At 37.3% G+C, this 26,476-nt stretch overlaps 1 long non-coding RNA gene across 1 annotated transcript; it reads left to right on the top strand.

The window, feature by feature from the left end:
* Positions 1 to 4,870: 4,870 nt before the first annotated feature.
* LOC136832586 (uncharacterized) lies at positions 4,871 to 25,787 on the top strand. Its single transcript, XR_010851265.1, has 3 exons — positions 4,871 to 5,032; positions 23,713 to 23,822; positions 25,657 to 25,787. It is a non-coding gene; the product is annotated as an uncharacterized lncRNA (long non-coding RNA).
* Positions 25,788 to 26,476: the final 689 nt, after the last annotated feature.

Genomic DNA, 26,476 nt, shown 5'->3' with positions numbered 1-26,476 from the left:
GATTGAAATCCGGTCTTACCTCTTATATTCCATCACAGACTGAGTCAGTTTCAGTTACAAATGTTCCAGTTTTAATTCCTTGGGATTTCTCAGAATCTGTTGAGAATAGGAAAAATTGAAATTTGACTTAAAACAATCGGCTCATAATTTCTAGATGATTGATAAAACTATTTTTTAATTACTTGCAAAGTGCGAATTAATCGTGTAACTGGACGATATGTTCCTAGCAGTTCAGGTTTACTGTATAGCGGTTGACAGAACTCAACTTGCTTGTCTGTCATTGGTGCTGTTATGAATTTTTTCTTTATTTTTTAAAGACACCGTCAGCTCATGTGTCAGCACTCAAATGCTGACGGATGTTTCTTATAATATAGTTATATGAATGATTTTTGTGCTTGTGGTCACTTCAGGACCGTGTTGAATACTTATGAAATTTTGTTACAAAATTTACACACAAGAGTCATTACAAAAACAGGTCCTTAAATTTTTTTCGTTTTGACCTGACGTCGAAACGTTACCACCACCACCTCCAGTAATTTACCGGGTACTAATTTGATCGTAGTTACAGCAGTGGGAAATTTTAGATAACAGAAATATCTTTCACGAGAATAAAGATGAAAATTTTCTGTCAGCGTGAATCCGAATGACGAGACCTTTTCTCGCGTAAAAAAGAGAGTATAAAAAGACCCTCGATGTGATTCTGAGAGATCCGCGGCATTAGAACTGGATCGTAGTTGCTCTTATCGCTTTTCTCTGACTCGACCATGCTCATTTACAAAAGAATACAGGATACAGAAGACGTGATCACAGTCTCTACATTAGGAAGACCTAGAAAGACGGCGTGTGTCGGGGCTCTTCTGCAGCCCTAGATTGAAAAACCAAAAGGGGGGGAAAGTCGCACTCGGGAATTTGTGCCATAGATGACAAGTGACTAGTTTCCCTTGGCGCGGTGGACGTTACTCGATGTAATCTTAATAAATATTACTGTATGTTAATGAGTGACGGAGGTACGTGATGGTTTGAAGCCTTGGGGATCACAGCGCCAGCTGATATTTGATCAATCCGTCTCCCTCTTCGGCCATTTGCGTTGGCAGATCATTACTTGCATATTATAGACTTCACACCCACCGCTGTTTATTCTATTTTGAACTTAGTGGAAGTCCGCACTGGGATCACGACGTCGATGGTTTATAGGTGGCCATTTTATTCGTTTCCATAGACTGATTTAGAAGGCTGTGTGGGTGCTCTTCATTTAGCCGGATTGCGGCACAAATTTCGTCCTGTCCGAAGGCTCAAAATCACTTACCTTGTCACTCTTAAGTCTCACACAAAGCAGCAGTTCCTCAGCCTCCCTTAAATGTGGATAAAGGTTTTTAATCGTTTTATTAGTTAGACTCCAGGGACCCTGTTTGCTATAGAAAACTTTATAAAAACTCTGAAAGACGGTAAATAGACATTGAAATTGGAGAGTGTACTCTTGTCATTCAAAAATAAATCCCTTTTGGAGTAAGTTGTGAGATCTATTTTAGGAATAAAAATACTGTTTTGATATGTTATAAAATGTCCGGCATTTGCCTAGTTACATATTCCTGTACTGTAGTTTTTTTTTCTGTAACAGTAGAAATGCTGTTTTATTCCAAAAGTTTTCAGTCGTCATAGCGTACATTATTTACTCTTCCCAAAAATTCCTGTTGTGACGTGGCAACTCATCTCTGAATCAGAACCTAATATTTTGGTTTGGGTTGAAATTAATGTACAACATTTCCCTTGTACCTTTATTCTTTTCCCTGCGGCTTTCTCCATTCTTAAAGGTTCCCCTCTCCATTGTTCATTGCTCTTCGTTGTCAAATTTGAAAAAGAGATAAGAAAGAAGGAGAAAAACTAAAGATTGGAAATGTAAACCGCCTCTCAGGGGAACAGAAGGACTTTTATAAGTACGATTTGTTCTTTTGCCTTTTAAAAGAACAGTGTCCCAATATTTAGTACAAGTTCCCAGTTCTCCTCCCCCACCGTTCCCCCCCGCCCGATCCCCGGGGTCGTTCTCCCAGCGGGTCTTTGCGAGGGGACCCCAGGTTTTCTTTTACGACAAAGGACCCATTTTGTTGTCTCGATCAAATCGAAATCTTCCGCCTGAAGATGATTTTTCTCATAGCAATATTTCTGTTCGGGATTCTACCACGGAGCTTCTTCAGTCAGTCAGATGTAATGGGTTTTATTTTGTCATTCTCAGGTGAGTGGGACACATCATCCGTGTTAATGATTAGGATATACATATATTTATTTGTACACAAGCCAAGAAGAACCGCCATCTTTCAGTGTTTTTCCGAATCCATAGTCCAGACAGCGTTCTCTCTCTTTTTGTATGGCATTTTCGATTATAGCTCTGGATTTGATCAGTACTCATTTTTTTGTGTGAATATTCCAAGGACTGTATTTGTTCCTCATCTCATTTGACTATGTTTATTTATATCGTTTTTCTCGTTTCCCGTCTCTGACATTTCTCTGCTAGTTCTTCGTCTACTGCAGTATCGTTTTCTTCCCTCATTTGATTATGATTATTCAGCCATGCTTCAAACACCAGCCTAAGCCTAATCCGTAATTATTTACTGTTATATTTTTCTCTCGCGTCAATTCCTTATTGATGTCTCCACCCAACGAAAAAGTGTATGATTGAAATCTGTTTAATTTAGCTCTCTAAGAAAGTAAGTACAAAATCATGTGACCCATTTTGAATTCCTGACAAACTTGTTATATAACTCAGCTCATGTTGCCGCATAGTATATATATATATATATATATATATATATATATAGTAAAATATGGAGAAGAAGAAGAAGAAGAAAAAAAATTGCATTACTGAAATTCTTGTGTCTGATTAGTCTCGCTAAAGGTAGACAGACAACAAACACGCCGTGTGAGTAGGGAGGGTATTCTCTAGACCTTGGGGAGGGATACCTGAAGAAAAAAAGTCTCGTGAACATTTATTAAGCTTTCACTTCGAAGGAAAGAAAGACAAAAAAAAAAAAAGAGAGGACTTAGTTTTAAAGGTAATCAAGCAACGGGTGGATGTTGTAAGCTTTAAGTGTCGAAATGTAATAACACTGATAGTTTGCATTTTGTATCGAAGTTAATTGTCTTCAATTCTTTGAATAGATATTGTCCTGGGTGTGACTCACCGATCTTATATTGTCCTCCATCTCTCATTCACCACTCTCGCCTTCTCCTTTCCTTTCCGGCTATCTGTATATCACTGCGATCTGAAGATTTGTGAGCAGTAATCACCACACGGAATTCTTCTTTATGAGATTATGCTGGCGTCCATATACTATTTGATGACGCTCTCTCTCTCTCTCTCTCTCTCTCTCTCTCTCTCTCTCTCTCTCTCTCTCTCTCTCTCTGTTTGTGATCTGTATAGATTATATGAAATCTTCTCTCAATTAATTTTTATCTTTTTTCTTTTTGAAATTCCCACTTTATAGATCCACGTTTTTTGTGCTATGTACATAATCCTCAATGTAATCACTTGGATGAGATGATATCAAATTTCTACTTACATTAAGAGATTTAAACTCTTATGATTGATGTACATGTATGGCAGACTGCTACAGTAATGGAGTGATATGGATACATTTTTTATGAAAATAAAATAAACAATTGCTGTAACTTTCAAATTGAACAAAAAAAAAAATGTGTATTTTAAACAAGGATAAAATTATCTGAGTTTTAGCAGTGGAACTTTTAAATAATGGATGTACATAATATTAGATTGTAGTTGTTAAACTCCGATTTGTCAGAACCTGTCACCACACACGTCCCTTGTGCGTCAAGATTCCTTTCAATGCTTTTATTTTTACTCTCTTTCGTGATTCATCTTTGCCGAGTCCTTCGCCTTCCCCTCTCACACCATTTTTTCTCTCGTTTCACTTCTTATTAACGATGGAATATTTTTCATCACCATATCCCTCTCCCTCCCCCTCCTCCTCCTCCTCCTCCTCCTCCTCCTCCTCCTCCTCCTCCTCCTCCTCCTCCTACCTGGAAACCCTCTTTCAGAACATAAAAATTCTCTGACAAGAGCACGAGAGAAAGGAAGGAAAACAGTTGTACAATACATATATTTATTTATTTCTCTTGTGCTGCCTGTAAACCTTGCAAGAATCCATCTGCTATCCTAATAATTTATCCTTGTGAAGCCGTGGAGAGAAAATAATACACTTCCCACTGTAAACTTCTAAGCCGTGGCCAGCCATTTTCGAGTCTTATATAACGCCTCTTGTTAAGGTTCAGTTTTCCCCTCAGTGGTGATGTATTGGAAAATGTGAGCCTTACCGATTGACTCTCTAAGGCTCAGTATAGGTTCCCACGTGACCATTGTGTTGAAGCTCATGTGTTTGTAAGCACAGAAGAAAATAAAGTCTGACATTGTGTCGATTCATTTTATTATCCCACTAGAATACGTAAGTTGTAGAAGCAAGTGTGACTAGCTTCTGTGTGGGGCCAGAAATTTGATTATTTAAAATATGTGTACAGTATATGTGTTTTAACGGTGCGGTAGATGCTAGTATTTTTGTCGATATTTACCCAGGACCCTGTGTACGAAAAATAATGCTCCTAGTTAATATCCCTGTGATATATCATTGGACGTAATATCCTAAAATAGTCATACCTGACTTACTTTCATAAATAATGATTCAAGAGGGCACGTGACAATGTCAGTCGCATGTTGAACACACTGAAATCGTCTTTAAAAAAGTGAATTTTTACCCAAGGATATGTACTGGAGCCTGTGGAATATCCGTTTGTTTACCTTTCCCTTCTTTAGAGTCCCTGGATTTCCCTACCACTGGTTCCTTTTCGTCAGTTGCGCCACGGTTGCGGGACAGGTAGTATGAGGTACTCTGGTGTAAGCGCGATTACCGTGTCCGTTCATTCCATCATCATAAGGGTGATATTTTCCTTTCTGAACTGCGAATAAAGACATTTATTTCTATCATCGATGGCAAGAGACAAGTTTAGAACTTTCAGCTTGCTACAGGTAAGTCGTGAGTGGTTCTAGTGCATCTAGGCCAAGGTATAATTGACTAGTACTATTCGATTTCAATACCCCGATGATCGTTGTCTTTGGTTGAAACGAAAACGATGAGCATGCTTCATTGTTAAGGAATTCTCGCGTGTAATATAACAGTTTTTTTCTGTTCTGAATGCATGAGGTCCCACCCTAAGGAGACCCATTTTTGTGTTTTTATGCATTTTTTACTCTTGCCTAGTCTTGGGTTTTTTTTAACAGTTCTATATTGAGGTGAATGAAAATCAGCTACAAGGTTAAAATAATTATTTTAATAGTTTTGGTGTGTGATTTTATAAGAACAAATTTGTTAGAAATTCAATGTTTAGTTAACCCATTCCACCCCCATAACAATGTCGAACAATAATGGGGATCACAGTGGGGAATTAGGATTTTCCGGTGCGGAAAACTGAACTATTGAAATTCGGGGTTTCATCCTAGCCTTCCCAAACCTAGCCTAAAGTATTGCATCCTACCTGGCTGAAAGGCACCCACCTAGAGTTCTGGAATCCTTCAACCTTTCAGTATTGCAGCGTTAATCACTGGGATTCAACCTGAGCATTTTGTTGTACTCGTTGTGAAGCAAATGTTTCCTACTAAATGGTAACTATTATATCCCTTACCAACGGCAGTTTTTGAGTAATGCCATAGGGTATCTCTCCCACATTGTGTAAAAAAAGTCCGTAAAAAAGTAATAAATTTTACATCCTTTCTATAATCTTAGTAACATTGTTTTATCGAGGATTTGTTTATTAATAAAGTCACAGAACTGACTGAGGCATGGTTTTCAATAGACGCATTGTTTACAGTATATATGATGAAAGGTTTAAAGTAACATATGCCCTGTATACCTCTCTTAGGATTGTGTTTTTAAAAATTTAGTATGTTACCTGGGGCACTATATAATCGCCGAGTATCCTGTAGGCATGTCCTATTTTTTCTGCTATAAATGTGCAGCACTGATACAGTTTTCTCTCACAAAATGCATATAAACTTAATACATCCTAAATGCGATAAACAGCCCAAATTGACAGGGCAAAATATCAGAGCCGAGTGGGCTCGCTTCCCGAAGATCTTCATCACTAAAGTGACGTCCAAGTAACTTGACGTAGTAAGTAGTTGGATAAATCTGATTTGTGTGGAGAATAGGTCTTCATATGTAATATTTACACTACTTGGTATCTCGTTAATTTAACTTTTATATACACCGTCAGTTAAGCAGATAACGAGTAAGTGTTCCAGAGGTGATACTCGCCTAACATATGCTTCGGTTTCCGAATGACTTGCGTTGTTAACGAAGGAGGGTAATAATCGATAATATGGAACGTCAGTTTCTCTCTCTCTCTCTCTCTCTCTCTCTCTCTCTCTCTCTCTCTCTCTCTCTCTCTCTCTCTCTCTACTTGTACTTGAGAAAATCTAATGACTGACTTTCAGATGATTTCATGGCCTTTTCCAGCATTGTTAATTATATTCGAGTTAAAAAATGAATGTAGTCATTGATTAATTAAGAGCCAGTGATGATTGTTACTGCCACGCCAATATGCAATATAAATCCACATCATGATATCGGCCCGGTTAATGAAATAAGAGGCTAAGTGAACGGTTCCGTAATAGAAGGAAATCAGGGAGGGGTTGGTTAGTCAAGAAAGCTGTAAATGAAAGGTAATGCTATATGCTTTAGCAAAACGGTTACGCAAAATAGTGAGATTTGACGATAATAAGATTAATAATATATGGGTACATTGATAGACTAACAGATGAAGAGCGCTTACATGTTGTAACATCGTAGTTTATTCTCGTCGTGTTGTACGAATGAATGAATCGTGAAGTCTAGGCTTATTATAAAGCCAAGCATCGGGGTACCCCCAGCGCTGAACTAAGTGGAAAGGGGAGTTGGAGCTGCTGGACAGCAAAATATATCGCAAGTAAATGAGATGGAGTATAGGACCTACAGTTCAAACTGGGTGAAAGCCCGGGAATTACACCATGAAGTAACAATTAGACATCGTGGTGGAAGAAAGGAACAGGGAGGTAAAATAAAATGCTGAATACCGGGTGCAGCTCGGAGCTGCAAGCTGCAGGGACGCTGCATGCAAACAGCCGTTAGTAATGGCGACGGTCCACCTCCGGTCTATCCCTAACTCCCTACAGGGTCCCCCTCTGTTGCAACGATGGGGTTGGAAGACTGTTAGCGTAGACTATAAACCCCTTTCCAACTAAGCTACCCATTCAAAATCACTGAATACTATTGTAAATTCTGACTACGATGCAAGAGGTTGGATTTTCAAGGCTGCCACACACCTGTGACTCCAACAACGTTAGTTCAACACGTTGGTCTAAAGAGCCATTTGTAGCGTTTTCCGAACTGTTGGAAACCACGTTGCTCTAAACGTGATTCATCTCATCATGCTCAGTGCGTATTGAACAAACAGATGCCAAAAAACTGACAGTTTATTTGGCTTTTAAGGCTTGGGAACGTAACTTCGGTAGGAAATTTCAATGGAGGCTACAGCAAAAAACCACTTTGGGTTTATTTGGAATGAAGTTGTGCTGATGATTAACTATCTCGCGAATTTAATAGCCACACTTCCAGCACAGGCTTGCCAAAGCTTTCTCGTTATTACTAGACCGAAAGGCTAAATTGTTTAATGAAAACATGAAAAATTAGACCATGAATTGTTGCCTTCTTCAAAACACAAACATTTCAACATAAACTCGAAAAGTAGCATCAGTGTTTGATCCACGATTTGTTTATACTGTCCTAACAAGACTTCCAACAAGTGTAAAATGGCTTTGTTTTGTTTAGCAAACATTCAGTATAAAAATAAATGCATATATAGATTATATATATATACACATTATTGTATATATATATATATATATATATATATATATATATATATATATATATATATATATATATATAATATTAATATATAAATATATATATAAATATATTTATAAATATATATATAAATATATTTATAAATATATATATAAATATATATATAATATATATAATAATATATATATATATATATATATATATATATATATATATATATATATATATTGTGTGTGTGTGTGTGTGTGTATGTATAAAGCCACCCATCCCTTTGAGCAGCCTTTTTATTTTCTAGTCTGACTTGAGTAACTGATATTAAAAATTTTTTGTTGGCTTAACTCTGTAATGTCGTTTTGCTGTAAGTATGGATTTCAACACACTGTATAATATTGCTCACGAACGAGAATTATTTTGTGAATAATTGAGGAAGAGTGGATATGAGAAATGGGAAAACATTCCTAGGCTATAAGCGCCGTTTAAAATGCACAATAGTAGGCGCAGTGTTGTAAAGTATTTTAACACCGAAGGTATAGTGATAACATTTTCCCACCCTGAGTACAGTTATTGATATGCGATCAATAAATTTTAATACATTGCATTGTAAATCTCGAGATCTCATAAAGATTTTTCTTTTGTGATATTAAGCAGCGGCAGAATTACATCTTTTGACTAACCTTTTCATTTTACAGAATACCCCAGTATTGTTATTCTGTTGTTGATTTCTTCCAGTAACCGACATTTTCCTTCATTATATCTTAGTTTAACCAGACCACTGAGCTGATTAACAGCTCTCCTAGGGCTGGCCCGAAGGATTAGATTTATTTTACGTGGCTAAGAACCAACTGGTTACTTAGCAACGGGACCTACAACTTACTGTGGAATCCGAACCACATTATGACGAGAAATGAATTTCTATCACCAGAAATAAATTCCTCTAATTCTTCATTGGCCGGTTGGTAAGTCGAACGCTGGGCCAACAGCGTGCTAGCCGAGAGCTCCAACCACCCTCCTAATGAAGAACTGACATTTTCCTTAGCATATACAGATGAATGCAGATAAGTTTTCAGTATTTTGTAGTAAATCGTGTAATAAAATGCTAATATAGAATGACGTAAATTGGTAGGAAGAGGCAATGTAACTGAAACATGGAGGGGTTGGTATCAGACGTTAATGTCCTCAGGTTTGAGAAAGTTAAAAACTGTACGAAAACTAAAAAAATTAATGAATTTACTTGAAATATCGGAGTCAGGTAACCAAACGTAATAGTCCTTTCTAGTGTGTTTTTGAGTCAGAGTTTTTTAGTCTCAAGATGTTGTGTAAAAGACATTGCTTGTGGCATTCCGAGGCAATCAGATCACTGTAGACCACCTATTACGGCTCCGTAAAGGTCAATTAGCTTATAGCCAATTGGTTACTCAAACTAAAGCCACCCTTAATTATCCTCACCTTCCGAGGACACAAGATCCCGTCCCCCGCCCCCCCCACCTTCAGAAATTCACGATAAACAATAAGCGAAAGGTAGACTAAGGTCATCAAGGACATTCCCTTGGTAAAAATGCCGGTGACCCTTTTCAAACAAGGTTAGGGCATGTATAATGGGCACAAAGGCCCGATTCCGACGGACTTAATCACTCCATAGTCATCAAAAATTGTAACCAGTAAACACCCATAAAAATACCAACATATCGGACCTTGGTAAACTGTGATCACCAGTACCACAATTCCCTGTTTTTTTAGGATGTTGTTTTTCTCGTGATTTTTAATAAATGCACACGAACCAGATAGCAGTCACATTTTGGAAAGGACTCAAAAAAAGGCGTACTCCGGTATTGAAAGATTTGTGAAAAATTTGTATTCATGAGCTCCCGTTTTAGGCTGATCACACCATAATTATTGTCTGTAGTCCAGATATATCTGGTTAGGAGCCGTCTTGCAAAGTACAAGTGGCAGGAGAGTACAACTAGTACTATGCAACTTGAACTGTACCTGCCGTGTATATGTAAAAATGCGCTGGCTAACTTTTAAGATATATAAGCCCTAATAATTACTATACACACGATTTTCCTGCATAAACTGCAGTTACAATTACCTCTGATGCACGTCATTTACTTCCACTCCCCTTGTATCTTCGCACCGCCTCCCCGTGTCTTATTTCACCCTTTCCTGAGGGAGCTTAGTGAGCAGAAGGAGGAGAGAGAGAGAGAGAGAGAGAGAGAGAGAAAGAGAGAGAATATTCTTATTTCTAGAATTTTTCACAATTACATATCTCTTCCATTTTTGTTTTTGTGTTGCTTTAGCAAGGAATTCGTGTTGTTCCTTGTGGTACGTGAGTTATTTATTGTCCAGTTACAGATGGTTAACGAACTGACTGATTTGCCAGCACCTCTGCGCTTTCATGCTGTAAAGTTTAAATGTATGCATTTTTACAAGGGTCTTACAATATACTACAGCCAGCAATTAAAGTACGTTTAAGAGGTCCCGTCATCATCATCATTGTCACAAATGAAGATTAAATCCACAGGTGAGAATTGCCAATCATAAAATGAGCATCACCTGAGGATTAATATATAATATAAACTATATGCCTTTCCCTTAGGGGTGATTGCTCCAGAATGTGGTCGTTTTCCAGTTCTCTGAAATTCTCTTTGGGATAAGGTTCTTAGACCCATGCTCCTATCCACCCTGGTAACGACCTACCGTCGTTTATTAACTACCGGTTATATAATTTACTGCATAGACAAATGGGTGATATTCATTGTATACTAAACTAGCGCAAGTCGTTTCTTCCTCATCCGGAGTCGATCTTCGAAAGCGTTGCGTAGGAGGCAACCTTATCACATAGGTGTTCTTTGAAATTGCGATAACCACTAAACTAAATGAGAGAGAGAGAGAGAGAGAGAGAGAGAGAGAGAGTGTGTGTGTGTGTGTGTGTGTGTGTGTGTGTGTGTGTGTGTGTGTGTGTGGGAAGAGAGAGAGAGATGGTGTTTTACTCAGACTAGGAAAACGATAGACTAATGTATCCTAGCATATTTGTCACAAGAGGGATGTTTGTGGGGGGAGTAAACAGGTCTGTCCAGTTTCTGATTTCGGTAGAAAGGTAGTACATTATATAAGTTGGCTGTTGTGTGTGATGGCTAAAAGTAAAAACCAAAAAGTGACGAAACATTGCATATGCTGAATGGATGGTGTTATGCCTAGTTTCAGTTAATAGTGATGATCTATATAACTCCACAGTAAAGCGAAGACTTGAAATTCGAAGAACGTAATAATTTCCACCTTCAGGAATCTACTGTAAAGGGAATTACCATGATTTTTAAAGGAAAACTAACTGTGAACGTCTTGAACTTCTCTTGAGCATTTCCGCCTAAAAAAAAAAGTCGATTGCTCTTTCCCGGCATTTTCCGGTAACTAGGGGTGGGTTGGTCACGGATGTGGATAACATTATTTTTCGCGTATCATCTTACCTGTCCTCTAGCAAATCTTGTTTAACATCGTGCACCAGATTTGCATATTTTAATTTCCGCTTGCCAAGTCGCATGTAGAAATTTTGAAGCAATGAGTATTTGATAATATATGATTATTAGATAGCTGAAAGAAAAATCGTGTACCGAATGTAAATTTTATTTTTGGTGAAGGGATTAACTATCGAGGAATTGTGCTATTGTACTCCATTCCTGCCATTTTCACTCTAAGATATTTTCATTCGTAGTTCCACTTCTTACTACGCCCAGTCTCCCTCAGGAAGTTGTCTTATTTCAAATATGAAAAGTTTTTTTTGGTCAGAGGATATCGTAGTATAACGGGTAACTAATGTGAAACCTACTTTCACTCTCTCCCTCTCTCCTTTTCCTGTTAAGATAGTTGCTTCAGTTACATTACCCAGCATTTTTGACATTTTATATTTCAACCCTTCTCACCCCCATCCCCCATTCCTATCGGGGCTGAATTTGGACTTAAAGGGCATCGGGAGTGTCACTATTCAACTCAGCGACCTCTAAAACTATGGATTAGACACTATCATCTGTTGTTTTTGGTTATTTTTACATGTCACCCCTTCTCACCCCCACCCCTTTTGGTGCCGGTGATGTCTTGCCCCCACAGTATTCTTTTCCAGATAGTAAGTCATATGTATACCAAAATTAAGTATGACAAACCCACAGAGTTTATTTAATTACTGAGTATGCTGGCAGAACCAACCCATTTCAGCGAAGCCCTTCCCACCCCCACCTGCTTTGGTGCCCTGTTTCTAGTGATGTCCGACCGCCACAGTAAGTCTACCAAGTTCAGATGAAGTTGTTTAATGCGTTTCAGAGTTATGCTGGAAAATACAAACATACATACATACACACACATACATCCATCCATCCATTTTTATGTACTCGTACATAGAAAACAGATTGATTTTTCTATCGATATCAGTGTGACATGTCATTGCTAGGAGATTACTGTCTGGCTGTAGCAAGTGACATAACTTGTAACTTTGATACTTTGTTCTGATATATTGAAATTGATAATGAGGTTTCGTTGGTAAGGCTGATGTAAACTGTAGGTTATTAGACTTCCCAGTAGTCCACTGCTGGAAGTTGTAGGGGCCTATTGGATCAAAACACCCATTCATTGCAATTATATTAAAAGGTTGGTGGCGTTATTTGCCACCAGTTGTCTGCAGGTAACCAAAACTGAAATAAGTTTGTTGATGATAGTGTTCAACTTTGTCAGACAGTAAGTTGGTGGTGGTTTAGATGAAGTTGAAAGGGATTAGGCGGTTTGGTTTGGACCTCAGAGCTCTTACCTAACAATACAGACCAGTCATGAAATGAGACAGAACGGTATCAGCCCAAAGGTAATGGCGTTTAGGCAATTTGTAAAGGACTTCAGCTCCTTGGTAGGAGGGATTACTTTCTAAGATTCCCCAGAACTAACTATATTTCAATCTTTAAAGTTTCAATTATGCTCATATGTTTACCAGAGATTTGTATCTAGTAGGGAAGAAGTACTTAATCTAGAAGTCCTTTCATGAGGAAATTCAAAATAACGTGTAATGGTTCCCTCGCTCTCATCTCAAAGCTAACACCACAGCGAGTGGCTATCTGGAAGTAAAGGCCACAGGACCCATAAAGGGACCAGTTTGTAAAATTTGGGTATTGCCATCGCCACATTTGTTCACTGAAGATTAGGCTGAGAGCCATCAGCTTGTGAGTATAATATTTTTCCAATTCATAAAGTAAGAGCAGATGAAAGGTTTAAGATACGAAACTTCAAAAGCATCTGTCGTCCAGACATAACAAGGTGAACAAAAGTAAAATCTCGATCTTCAAGTTATTCCACTGTTGTGGAAGCTTGGACGAATGTGTTAAGGCTCTCAAATGATCCAGAAAAAAAAGTTCCGTTAACGCAAGGGAGCTGAAGGAACATATGAGAGTCACAAACGAATGGCAATTCGTCAATTAGCCTATCAAGTACCATGAGGTCTAGGGCCGTGCACGGAGCTCTGTTAGAGTTATTTATTAATTCATTAGACAATTCAGTTTTGGCTACCCAACCGTACCAAAAATACAAAAAAAAAAAATGTCGAATGACTTGTAGAAGCAAATGAGAAGCCATAGAAAATGTGCAGGTACACCCAAACTTCATTATACTTGCATGTATGTTAGAGAAAATGAATAGTACCTTAAAACAGATATATTCCAATTATTATGGGGCCTTTAATATACAATAAAAATGCTTCATTGTCCGAGATCTTTGTCACCACCTTTCCTATCAGTTAAACCCAGTCTTAAGCATGAAAGATGAAAACATCGGAACTCAAGGTGAACATTGTAATAAATTTCTCTCTCTCTCTGTTTTCTACTTAATGTGTTTTTAATCACCTGATACAAAAATCGAGGTATTTTAGAGGCCGGTGGACTTGAAAATATAAGAATCACGCCAGTCCTTAATTAAAGTGTCTGAAGGGCCTCTAATACAGTTTTTTTTTTTAGTAAAGAAATCCTCTGGGTCAGTTTAAAAATGTGCAAGTCGAAATTTAAAACATGGAGGATTCTGAAAAAACTATGTAATTTTATAACATGCTGAACAAGATTGGACACGGTCGTTCTGAGTCAAAAAGAGAGGATCGATTTTAAGATTTAAGAACGGATAAAAAAAAAATAAGTTCCAGGCACATAAAAGAGAAATTAAATGTCAGAGTATTAAAACGTGCTAGTTATACACATGATAATTTTGTACTTCAAATATTGAGCCCACAAATATCAAATTCAATTCACACCCAAAGGAAATTATGCATATAAATGTGTCTTCCCTGACCAGGATTTGAACCTATGCATTTTTTGGCTTGATCATTGGTAAAGTGGCATATCCATTCAGTTGTCTAGTGAGCGTATCTAAATATTTGTATATATGAAGAGATGACATATACAAATACATGCGTGAAGAATAACTTAATTTAGGTACTAATCTTGACATTTTCTGGCTGAGATTACTGTTTTACTAGCCGAATTAATAAATGCCATTGTGTTGTCTTAACATATATAGCCTGTAGCATTTTCACAACTACACATTCCATATCTCATTTTATTGACTCACTCCTATATTGTTCGCGCTGTTAAGATGTAATGTATCGCCAGGCATATTGAAGTCGAACCTTAGCTGCTAAATTACCTTCGCGTTTCTCTCTCTCTCTCTCTCTCTCTCTCTCTCTCTCTCTCTCTCTCTCTCTCTCTCTCTCTCCAGTCAGCGCTTTCACAGAAGCGCTCGAGATCCACTGCTCCCTTTCTGCAACGCCCGTGGGAAAACGGTTCGCACCCCTTGTAAGCCAATGAAGAGAGATATACATACCTCATACGTGACCATTTTGCCCAGATTTTATTACGTTTATGAGCGGATGTGTAATAGTTTTTAGGACGCACAACAAACACGAACAAATATAGCATTCAGTGATGCCTTTACCTTCTTCGACGAAGTAGCGAGACAGGTCGGCAGTGCTGTCTTGCGCCTTTCCCCTTCCACCGACCAACTCACACACGCACATATTAAAGGTGCCTATATAATTATGCACTTCGTCCTTCATGCTTGGCAACACTGCTGGTGAAATGCAAGATTTCATCAATCCAAGAATGTATTCATCATTGGAATTAATTACTTATTAGGGATTTGGTTACTTGCAGATACAGTATACTGTTACCAGCCTTTTTTTCAGTAGGCCTAAAAAAAAGCATTAATTCGTAGTAGCAGAAATTGACCAACGTAGCGGCGCAATCAAAGGGTTTCTCGTGATAATGGGCGAGGCGATTGGGGGCTGTTAGTAGTATTCCCGTTATTGGTTATACTGAAATTAATCTTAATCAACTTTCTAGATTTCCATAACGGATATATATTCGCCGTCCCATTTCCCCCCAATACTGCAATGGTAACCAAACGTGCAGCCTCGATTTAAAAAACGAGAGGTATTAGCCTAGTATTCTTGGATATATGATAATTTTTAGCGTTAACTATGCAGTTGTTAATGTTTCAATCAACGCTAGATGGTTGCTACAGGTGAGCATTTCGCAGCCTGAAATGAAAAGATCAAGAATGACAGTATTGATCGCCCGTTCTTAATATCAGGGTAACGAGAAAATCTAAGAGTATTTTTTGCTCTAGGAACTGAAATCCAGTTAACACCGGACGCCGTCAAGTTGGTGGTTTGTATACATAGAGTAAAGCCGGTTAATAAGTCTTGTCTATCCTGCCAAAGCCACATTAGTAACTGATTCCTTTTAATTAAAGCCCTCTTACCGTAAGTAGGACTTTAGCATTTCCATTGAACTTAGTTGATGATAATAGTATGTTTACTTTCATGAACCACACAGGAGGATTCGATTATTATTTACTAAAATCCTCTGTTAAGTGATTAGGTTGTTTAAAATGATTATATATTATTCTTCCAAAAAGTTTGGCCCTCAGACATCCTTAGGAAACAATCACTCGCACTTATTGTGGTGTTTATTTGATATACTTGGGAGCTTTCATTAGCATGTATTAGAATTAAGTAACTTTTTCTTACGGTCTATTGATAGACCAATTTCTGTATCGTATGGTTACTTAATTGTGCGCAGCTACTTTCAAAACTTGCACTCAGCGATTGTCCGTTGTCAATGAAAAGGGCTCCAGGAAATTTCAATGTACCTTGTTAGATAGATGCTATGTTCTCTTTGAGAAAATTGTTGCCATAATTACAGTTTATTTCTACAGATTTAAAATGAACGCATACGAATTAAATGTATTAGCCCAGCTTTGAGGGACACCTGTGTGTGTGTGTGTGTGTCTTGATTTATGCGAGATATTTGTACTTGCAGTCTTAGATTGTTCCAGAAGTAACTGTTGAGGATTTAGTGTAAGCCCCTCTTCTCTCAAATGGCTACAACTAGCCAGTTACAAATTGGTCATTACAATTCATGAGAAATCTGGTGCGATGCATTAAATTTTACAATGCTTTCACCTTCCTTGTCAAAATTTCCATTAAAGAACTTTAGGAAGACTGTAATCTCATTTCCCCAGTTTTTAGTCTAGGTTCTGTGTCTGTACTTCTTGAGAATTTTCACGCCATTTTCAAATGAAAACATTTTGTGTGTGTGTGTGTGTGACTACGCTCTGTAAGTTTGGAGTGGTTATGGAGTTTCAACCCACCTGATCATTTCCAGCAAATTTCAGAAAAAGTTACTGTAGCAACGGGTATTGAATTATCTAACACAACAACAAGCATTTCTACTTCTTTCAAGTTAAACTGACGATCTTCACTGACGACCCTCGTCGTCTCTTGATGGCTTTAAATTTTGATGTATACTGGTTCTTCCAAAGGCAAACATTAGTGTCAGTGAACACAGTAGATGATGCCCCTGTACCTGGATTCATCGTTACGTGACGAGGACTTGCAGGATTTAACAATCAGTATTAGAGTTGCATCTCTGCAACATATGAAGCAAAGAACACTGGCCAGCTGTGGGTGCAGCTGTGTACAGTTCTAGGTATGGCACTAGGGCCTTTTCTGACCAACTGAGGTTGGTTGGTTCAAAGTACGCTTACTTGTAATGGCAATGTGCCCTTGGCCAACCGTAAATGCAATAATATGTGTAAGGAGTAGAAAACCTGGTGTGGACTTTGAAGGCTCTTCCACCCAGCAGAACACTATTACCATAACACACAATAAGTGAAGCAAGAACGGCAATTTAACGTGCTGCAAAGATTGGAAAGAAACTTGAATTTCAAGGTAGAAATGTATAAAAGAGAGCTATTGAGCAACTCTGCTTTAGGGACGTGTAGTGTGGATGTTGAATGTGAATGACAGAAACAAGACAGAAGCTGTTTGGATGAGCTGCTTGTGTGATACATGTGTAAGAATCGATAAGGTGAGAAATGTGCAGATATGTAGAATTGATGAAGATACGTTGATGAGTTTAAAATTCAGAAGTGTTAGGGGTATGGGGGAGTTGATGGCCTAGGAAGGGCTAGATAGGTGGGTGGATGAGGCCTTGGAAGGGGCATTGATGTCCTGGGAGTGTGAGTGATTGTAAGTTTCGGGTTAATGGCCCCTACCTATTGGCTCTTCAGCCCACACTGGTTTTCATGGTTGAAGGATGATAATTAAGGATACTAAACTCAAGGATGTTCATGGTTCAGAAAAAGCTTTGCTCATTTAGTACATTTTGTAGCAATTAATTCTAACGTTTGGAAATATATCACGCACTGAAAAATTAAGTCTTATACCGTAAGTTCATTCAGTGGTAGTGTTCTCATCACTGGTAGCAGTTTGCAATGCAATAATTATGGCCTTATAAGGCAAACTTTCTCTTAAACATAATATTACTTGAATGGTAATGGAAACAATACTAATTACTTGAATGGTAATGGAAACAATATTATATACGCCAGAATTTATACAAGAATCTGTTTGTCAAAGAAAATGGTGTTAAAAGATTATAGAAAACGTACTAAGCCGATTTTATGGTAAACTGCTGTATACCAAAGATAAAAAAAACCGCATTAATGATTCATCGTGTTGAAATTTTAGTACGCCTTCAAAAGCTCATAATTGTTAGTTTTTATATATTATATTGTTGTATTTAACTTTTTATCTGCTAATTCGACCCAAGAGGGGGCACTGAGTTTGTTTGAGCGAGATTTAATGTAGGCGGTTGTTCATTCCTGCCATTTTATACAAAAGTCCCTTGTTACGTATTCGACTGTCATGCCTTGAGTATAAAATATTTTTTTTCAGTAGAACTTTAGTTTTATCAGTATTAAGCTTATGAAATGAGATTTTTAAAAATTCTTTTCAATTGCTTTTATATCTATACAAAATTTTATTGTTTGTGAGGGCCATTTATCGTTAAATAAAGAAGTTGCTGAGAGAGAGAGAGAGAGAGAGAGAGAGAGAGAGAGAGAGAGAGAGAGAGAGAGAGAGAGAGACAGACAGACAGACTAAATAAAAACTGATAAACTGGATTGGAGCTAGTGCTTTCATTTAGTTGATATCGTCAGACTCTCAATGAAATTAATTAAAAAAGACAGGTACATCGTATTTACTTCCAACAAGGTCAGTTTCTTGTTGACCTCATAAATTATAAGACATTTAATTAAAGATGATGACCTAGGGTTGATGGAAAACAGAGCGTTTGTACAGATAATTAACATTGTTTGTATGATATTTTCTTGGGTAAAGTTATTAACATGGATTATGTCGGACTTTGACCAATTAAGCCAAGGAATGGCAGAGCATTATTTGTGTACCCTTTTAAGACTACTTTTTATGGTGCTTTGTTCTTGCACAAATGCCTTCAAATGTTTGGCCCAATTAAGTTATTTTCGAGCGAGGAAACTGCAGTTATGGGCAAACAAAGCAGCATATGTTGAAGTATATATCAATATATTTTTTCCTGGTCATCCGTTTACTGATATCATTATAAATCATTCCATATACATTAAATGCTGAAGGTAACGCACTGTAATCCTTTGGCAAACACCTGAAAATCGGTTCTTTCACAATCAGCCAATGAGAAAAGTGTTTACAGTGGTTCAAGCCACAACGCCATGATTTCAGCCAATGAAAGAGTACTATAGGAATGTTGGGAGCGGTGGAGGCTTCTGATTGGCTAAAGCTATTCTTTGCTAGAGCTCCTCGCCTCCTCGGAGTTCGGAGTCTTCGGACTTAGTTTAGGGCTGTTCCGGACACAGTGACTAAATAAAGTTTAAGAAACTGTGAAGTTTAAGAAATAAGTTTCAAGTTTTTTTACTAAACGTTATGAACAATTATTTGTTTTTTTTAATTTTATACGTTAAGAATAGCCATTTTCATGAAAACCCTAAATGATGTTTACTAACGGAAACCAGGTGTGTTTACTGGGTACAATTTTGCCGTATTAGCTATGAAGGGAGTGGGTTGTATTGTCTTAACTTATAAGTCGTAATTTGATAATTTTTTTATCATTTCATAGTGTTTATGGGGTTCAAAATAACGAGAATGAAGAGCTCTTTTCAAAATGTAGGTTACAATATCATATCTTTTATTGGCAACTCATAAAATGATACCATTATTTGGCCAAACAAAAAATGCCAATGAAAGGGATCATTGGTATTCGATTTTTTTTAATCTGACCATTTTCGAATGAGGTTTATTGCCTTTGATATTTAGCTAATAAAAAAAAAATTGATTCCACACGAGAAAATTCTGAGGTGGTTGAAGCAACTGATCGTCGTGGTGTTCGGTATGAAGTTTCTCTAAAATTCCAAACGTGGCAACTTACTGAGGGAAGGACATACGTATATAAAACTTTTTGTCCAGTGTATATTTAGGATCCGTGAATAGGTGATAGCCTAGGTATGGTTAGTTCAGGGATAATTTTTAGAGTTTAAACTCGTACATATTTTCCACAATTTAGGAGACATAAGTCTAGGATATAGTGCAGCTTTTAGAGTGCTGATTTTTTTTTGTTTTTTTTGCTGCATGTTTTTTAGGGCCTTGCATGGTACTTTGTTAGTTAGGCTCTTCTGTTGCAGTTGAGAAAGTTTTCCTTACATTTTTTTGGCTCTGTTGCAAAATTTAAATAAAAATTTAGTTTTTTGAACATATGGCCATTTTAGCAGCAAATTAAAAGTTTTTGAAATACTGCACCCCCTGCCCCCCATATAACCCAGACTTGTGGGACACTGGGTTTAAGGGTGGAGGAAAACAAGAGAAAATACAAGGATGTATTCTGACCTAACCTAACTTATGACATAGGGTTCTTTACCTGGCCAGAGGTGGTCACCCCCTGGACCCCTACCTAACCTAACTTAGGGCACTGTTAATTGAAATAGGACCTATAACAGAGTTGTACAGGGATGTATTCTGACCTAACCTAACCTAGGGCACTGTTAATTGAAATATAACCTATGAGTTGTAAGTTAACTAAACCTTCACTATACGTGTTGCATAAACCTTTGCAGTTATTTAGGAGACTGGTATAAAAGTCAGAATAACTCTTCTTCAGTTTTGAACTACAATCTATATTTGGTGCTAAAAATGTGAGATGCAGGGGCACAGGACTTTGACATAATAGAAGTCATTCATTCTTTACCATTAAATCGACATGTTTTAAAAGTTTTTATTATGATTAAAAGTTGAATGGCCTGAAGCAAGACTAGCCTGGTATTTGCTGGCTCTATTGTACATAGAATTGGGTATTTTTTTCATTTCAGTTCACAACATTGGAGCTTTTTTTGGTATGTTCTCAAGGTTTCTTAATACTTAGTATAAAAATCATACAGAACTTATCACAAATTTACTGTTAGTGAGATGTTTACCCTAATTGTTATCCTGTCCAACTTTAAAAAGCTCACTGCGTTGATTTACATTCGAGCAGAGCACCAGATTGGAGTTTTTTTTTTTTGCCTGATGCATTATGAAATTAGTGGTATTCGGGTAGTACTGAAACCTGTGGTTCTCACATGTTTCATCAATCAAATGGGTTTTGGAATTCAGGCCTTGCATGAAAAAACTTGTGTCAGTTCAGTTATGTCTACTTTGATGTGGACGTGCAACTCTTGTTCCCTTTGATTATTTTGCCTGTATTGCAAAATTTCATTCGAAATAAATGGCGTTTGAGATACTGGACCCCTTAGATCTATAACCATGCAGTACCATAGTGGGGAAAATGGTTTTTTGGTAGAGGCAAACACAAAAATGAGGGACAAGAATGTATCCTATCTCAGCTTGGCTTATGGCACCAGGTCCATACCTGGCCAGGGGTGGGTCTTTACCCCCTACCTAACCTAACTTAGGGCACTTAATTTGTGCCTTTTACTTTTCATTATTTACTGTAGTCCCCAACTTATTTAGTTAACTGCACTCGGCTCTAATTTTCACTTCATTTAAAAACAGTGTCTCAAGGTGGCTGTTACTGATATCTAGCAATGTGACTTGGTCTCATTAAATGAATCTAAATGATTTGTTACCGAATGACAGGCAAACATTACAGGAGAGTAAAGTCAGCTGAGCTGGAATGTAATGGATAGAGAAAGCAATGGGTTGGTACATCACACTCTGGATGAAAGATTGGAAAAGCCTGCAACTTGAGTGTTGTCACATTCGAGTAGGTTACATTTTTAATCATCTGTTTACAATAGGTAATGATAAGCAGCCTCAGTGAGTTAGAAGTCAGGAGACATTCCATACAGATGAAACCCTCATTTAGTGGTTGTAGGACTTGCTATAAATTTCCTTGAGCTTACACGCCTCCTATCTCCAGTCACAAAACTTTTTGTACCTCATGAAGTGGTTAGGGAGCAAGTATATTAAACAGGATAACTTAGGTTCTTGGATAGCAAGCGGACAGGCTTGTATGATTTGAATGCAGTGTTTGTGACCGACAGCAAGTATTCCAGAATAAAATTTTTAAAATGGACATCATGGCAGGTCAAGCTTTGACAGCAAAAATCAGTGGAACTAGATCCCAGGAAAGCAACTTGGTGTTACAAATTCTCTGCTTGACCAAGTCTAGGAACATCATTAATGCTATACGTTGTTCCACAAAGCAGCATGAACCACAAAGTCTGTAACTAATTTCCTCCCAAAATTCATGTTTGCATGAGGCTATTAATTATCTTGGTCCTTTGTGGACTTGTTTCTGACTTAACTACTTTCCTCCATGACTGGAATAACAATCCTGGAAGTAGGAAGCCATGGTAATGTTGATGGTCTGGAAGTTTATGCCTTTCCTCTGTTCTGTCTCTTGAGGTAAATAGAGGGTGATTGTGTTGCACTGAATCTCACTTGGCATACAATTATCAGCTGAGTAGGCCTCGAAAAGTGATATGAAACCTTTTCTTACTGCTGCTAACTGTTACAGCAGTGGTTCCAGGAGTTTTGTATCAGATATATACATGGGAGACTTACCAGAAGTGCTAGTTTAGTGGTCTGGTTAAACTCTTAATTGCTTTATAGTAGACTGGCTTTTATTGATGACTGTCAAGAACCTCAACTCAACCAAACAGGCCATATTACCTAGGTGTTTGTAACAAAATTTCCTGGACTGGTAAACTGGTGTTTTTATGGACAGATTTAATGTTTGGTTTCAGAACACTGTTACAACAAAGTTTATAAAATAATAAATTTGCCATTAACGGTTAGTCCTAAATCATTTATGTAAATGTTTTAATTACTACTAACAAATCTCATGTAATTTGTCTTTGGAATATTCTTAAATTTTACAACACTGTTAATTGTATCTTTTGGATAATGGCAGTTTTACAAAAAAAAAAAAACTTAAGCAGCACAGCAAAGTATGCCACAAGAGATAGTAGGAAAAATATTTTTCACTGAAAAGTGAAACAAGTTGGCCCTTCATTTCATAGATGTTACACTTTACCAAAATTAAGACCGAGGCCAGATCTTGACTTGGGTTCTCATTAGCCTTTTGTAAACCCCAAATGACAAACTAGGTTGTCCAAATCATACATCAGAACCTTTTGCCATATCTTCTCTAGCAGTGCTCAGCACAGGTGACCGAGAGTGTAACTTCCTCTCCTCCGTTAGGTTTGGAAAAAGCCCGAATACTGTTTAGCACCCAAGACTCACCTCAATATTTTCCATACTTCCAGACCTTCATTTTCGTAGCAGTGTCATAGTCGTCTAGCCTACAGTTTTCACATTATGGCTTGAGAAATTCGGAATACAAATGAACGCGGGCTACTTCATTGTTGCCTAATGGTTTTTTGCCGCTTCCTGTTTCAAATAAATTATTTGTTGATCCTTTGGTGGTGGTAGTAGGGAAACTTGCTGGCTATTCGACTAACTGGCAGTCCTTCATGTTCTCCAGTTCATGACATCACCTATGAGAGATCGTTACCTAAGCTCTCATGGGATGGCCTCTGTCCTCTTAAGATTTTAATCTGTAAGCCCTCTCAAGCATTGTAGTATTAGGGATACAGTAAAACAATGGTTTGTGTTTTAGATAAAATATTTCCAGAAAAGTTGGTTAATGCAATTATGGGTAACGGAATGGAATATAGGAATATAGAGTTAAGGCCATGTTTGAACCTGAAAGCAAAGCTTTGATTTTAGAATGTGTAGGCAAGCTAACATGATATTCAGGTTATTTTTATTGTGATTGTATACTGTAGTAGAATTTATTTTATTCGTCAAAAATTTTTTTCATTCCTTTGGTGTTTTATTAATAAAGCACTGGTACTGTTAAGTTTGCTTTGGTAAAGTGATTTGAGAAGTGATTTTTCTGTTCACAGAAACTATATTAATGTTTACAGTCTTGAACTAAAAGTTATTTCTCTCTAGGGTGCTGTATATGACTGGAAATCTGTGATGTGATAGCTGGAGACTCAAGTTGCAAGACTTTCTTAGAACTGGCTGGGAAGGGTGAATTCTCCACATTTTTGACCAGCATTGTAAGTCTGTTGCGCTTAAAATTTCAAGTTCCGAGTGTTTATTGATTAAAAATTATCAGACTTTTATCCAATATTTTTGCGAAAGCAAATTTTAGCTTTGTAAAACTTTTTTTTTTTTTGGTTTTTGAGAATGAGGATGTAGATACTTCCATCCTTTCATTTACAGAATAAATTTGATTATCAGGCATTTGGGTGTTTTAGATCATTCCAGATCGTTAGTTTATCTTTTAGGCCATAAATTTTTTTATAAAGCTTTCTAGAATACAGCTTTTTATGAATATGGTAATTATTTAAATTTCCTGTCATAGATTTTAGATACAGCTTAACTTAAAATGATTTTCTGCACTTGGTTCTGTGATTATGCTGATTTTTAGACTATCCCTTCATTTTGCGTGAATTTGAAGGTTTTCAATTATGCAATTATTTCAGAATGCATTGTAACGTTTTGATAAAATACTAATTTTTTCCCACTATTGTTAGGAGGGGCCAGTTGCTTTAATATTATCGTGTAAACGCGTGTAATGTTCGACCCCCTAATTATAGGATAAAAAAGTAGGTTTCCAAAAGGAATGGCAGCAGTCTATCGTTTAGTCATATGGGAATTTCTAGTGTGGTTTTTCTTTGGTGCAGTGTGTATAGTCTTAATCATGAATACTTTTAATAATGAAATGCTGTAAAAGTTCCATGTTATTTAAATAATAGGACACTGTCGACAGTGCCGATAGCTTTTCTTGGTATGGTTTAAACACACACACACAGTATACTTTAGCGAGTTTAGTGATATCAAGTTAAGTACACACAGTATACTTTAGCGAGTTTAGTGATATCAAGTTAAGTACAGTCAGTTCGAATTATATTGTCAACGTAAATGTTTGATAGCTCATCAGTCAGTTGGGTAACTGGAGTCAATAGTTAACCAGGAATACAATTAGCCGTGATATCGCTAATATCACAGGACTGCTATAGTCAAATAAAGGCCAGAGTTCACATTACCAACGGATTCGCCTCCATGCACAATGCCTTAGTATTTCACTGCATAAATAAGCGCACACTGATTTATTAATTTAATCTCTTAAATTCAGTCAACTCCACGGCCGTCAGTTGAATGAGTGCTGTTTGGCGGTTTTGACCAAAGCAGAGTGGATTATTAAGAAGGTTCACTGTGGCGCCCAAGAACTGTTCCTTTAGGAATTTGGAAGAGAAAGGTTTCATTCACCCTCCAAATAGGGTTTTAGGTTTCTCACCCTCCAAATAGGGCTTTTAGGTTAACCTAGTCTTATTTTTGTATGTGTTATTTGATATGACATTTCATAATAGCTTTCCTGTATGTATTTATTGTGAACGATCCTACTCGTACAGTGCAGATATTGGATCCTAATTTCAAAATTTATATAGGGGCGAAATTGGACCTACTTCCAGCAATGCCAGAAGCGTTCGAATCCAAGCTTTGTAGTAGTTTTAGTATGGTGCATTGCATAAAATAGCCTGAACTGTGAATGCTTATCATGAAATGACACTTTTAGAAACTCCCCATAATTGACATACACACCTTGATTTTTCTTTCTTTTGGGACACTACTTTTTGTATAGTCAATTTTGGGATGGGGTCGACATCACATGTGTGTATACGGGTAATAGAGCACCTTGCTCATTATAAATTATAGGGAATAAACTGTTATTGTACAATTTCAGAAATTATATAAATCTTCAAAATTCACGCAAAATGGTAGAAGTAAAAATATCAGTGTAATATTATGGAATTGTTTATTCTAGAAATTAGTCAGTTACAGCATGTTTACATTATGTATATTTAAAAAATTTTTTGTCTCTTCCAGGGAAGAAAAGAAAGGATGGTGGAGTACGTTAGAGGAAGGATCGTCGAACGGCAGGTTTCTAAAATAATATGCTGGTAATCCAGGGCAGTTTTAAGAAATTTTCTGGACGCTTCACATTTCTAATACTATTTTTTTTTTTTTTTTTTTTTTTTTTTTTTTGTGTGTGGAGGCGGCGGCATCTGCAGTTGGTACAAGATTTTGTGAAAATTTCTCGAGCAGCTGCTTCAGGGTACAATTTCTTCTGCGACAAGTAGTTTTTCGTCCACAATGCGTAAATAAAAAATATCTTGATAAAATATGCCTTTGTTTTTCCAGTAACCTGACACCCTGACATTGAATATCATCATCACCAGTAAAATGGTATCGCATAATTTTCAATATATATTTAAATATATTAGTAAATACGTGCTAAGTTACTTCATCAGTTTTGTGATTTACTGTAGATATCTTAACGGCATGAGTTAAGGTAGTTTTCGTTGGTGACAACAATTAGCCGTAAGAGCGTGGGCTCCTCTAGTTCAGCATTATGATAAGCTGTTTCTGAGAAAAAACAACTTCCTTATATAGTACTAATCCAAATAACCTGCTGGTGACGACGTCCTGCTTCCTCTCACTAAGTGACGGACATGGATGATGTTCTGAAGCTTCCAGGTGATAACTCCCCAATTACTTTGACGTCCTAATTCCTCTCTAAATGACGGACATGGATGTTCCCAAATAACCTGGTGGAGACGTCCTGATTCCTCTCTAAATGACAGACATGGATGTTCCCAAATAAACCTGGTGGAGACGTCCTGATTCCTCTCTCTAAATGACGGAC

This window comes from Macrobrachium rosenbergii, chromosome 50 (assembly GCF_040412425.1).
Source record: "Macrobrachium rosenbergii isolate ZJJX-2024 chromosome 50, ASM4041242v1, whole genome shotgun sequence".
In the NCBI taxonomy this organism is placed as follows: domain Eukaryota; kingdom Metazoa; phylum Arthropoda; class Malacostraca; order Decapoda; family Palaemonidae; genus Macrobrachium; species Macrobrachium rosenbergii.
The sequence above is the reverse complement of the archived record's forward strand: the minus strand, read 5'-3'. Positions and strand labels throughout refer to the sequence as shown.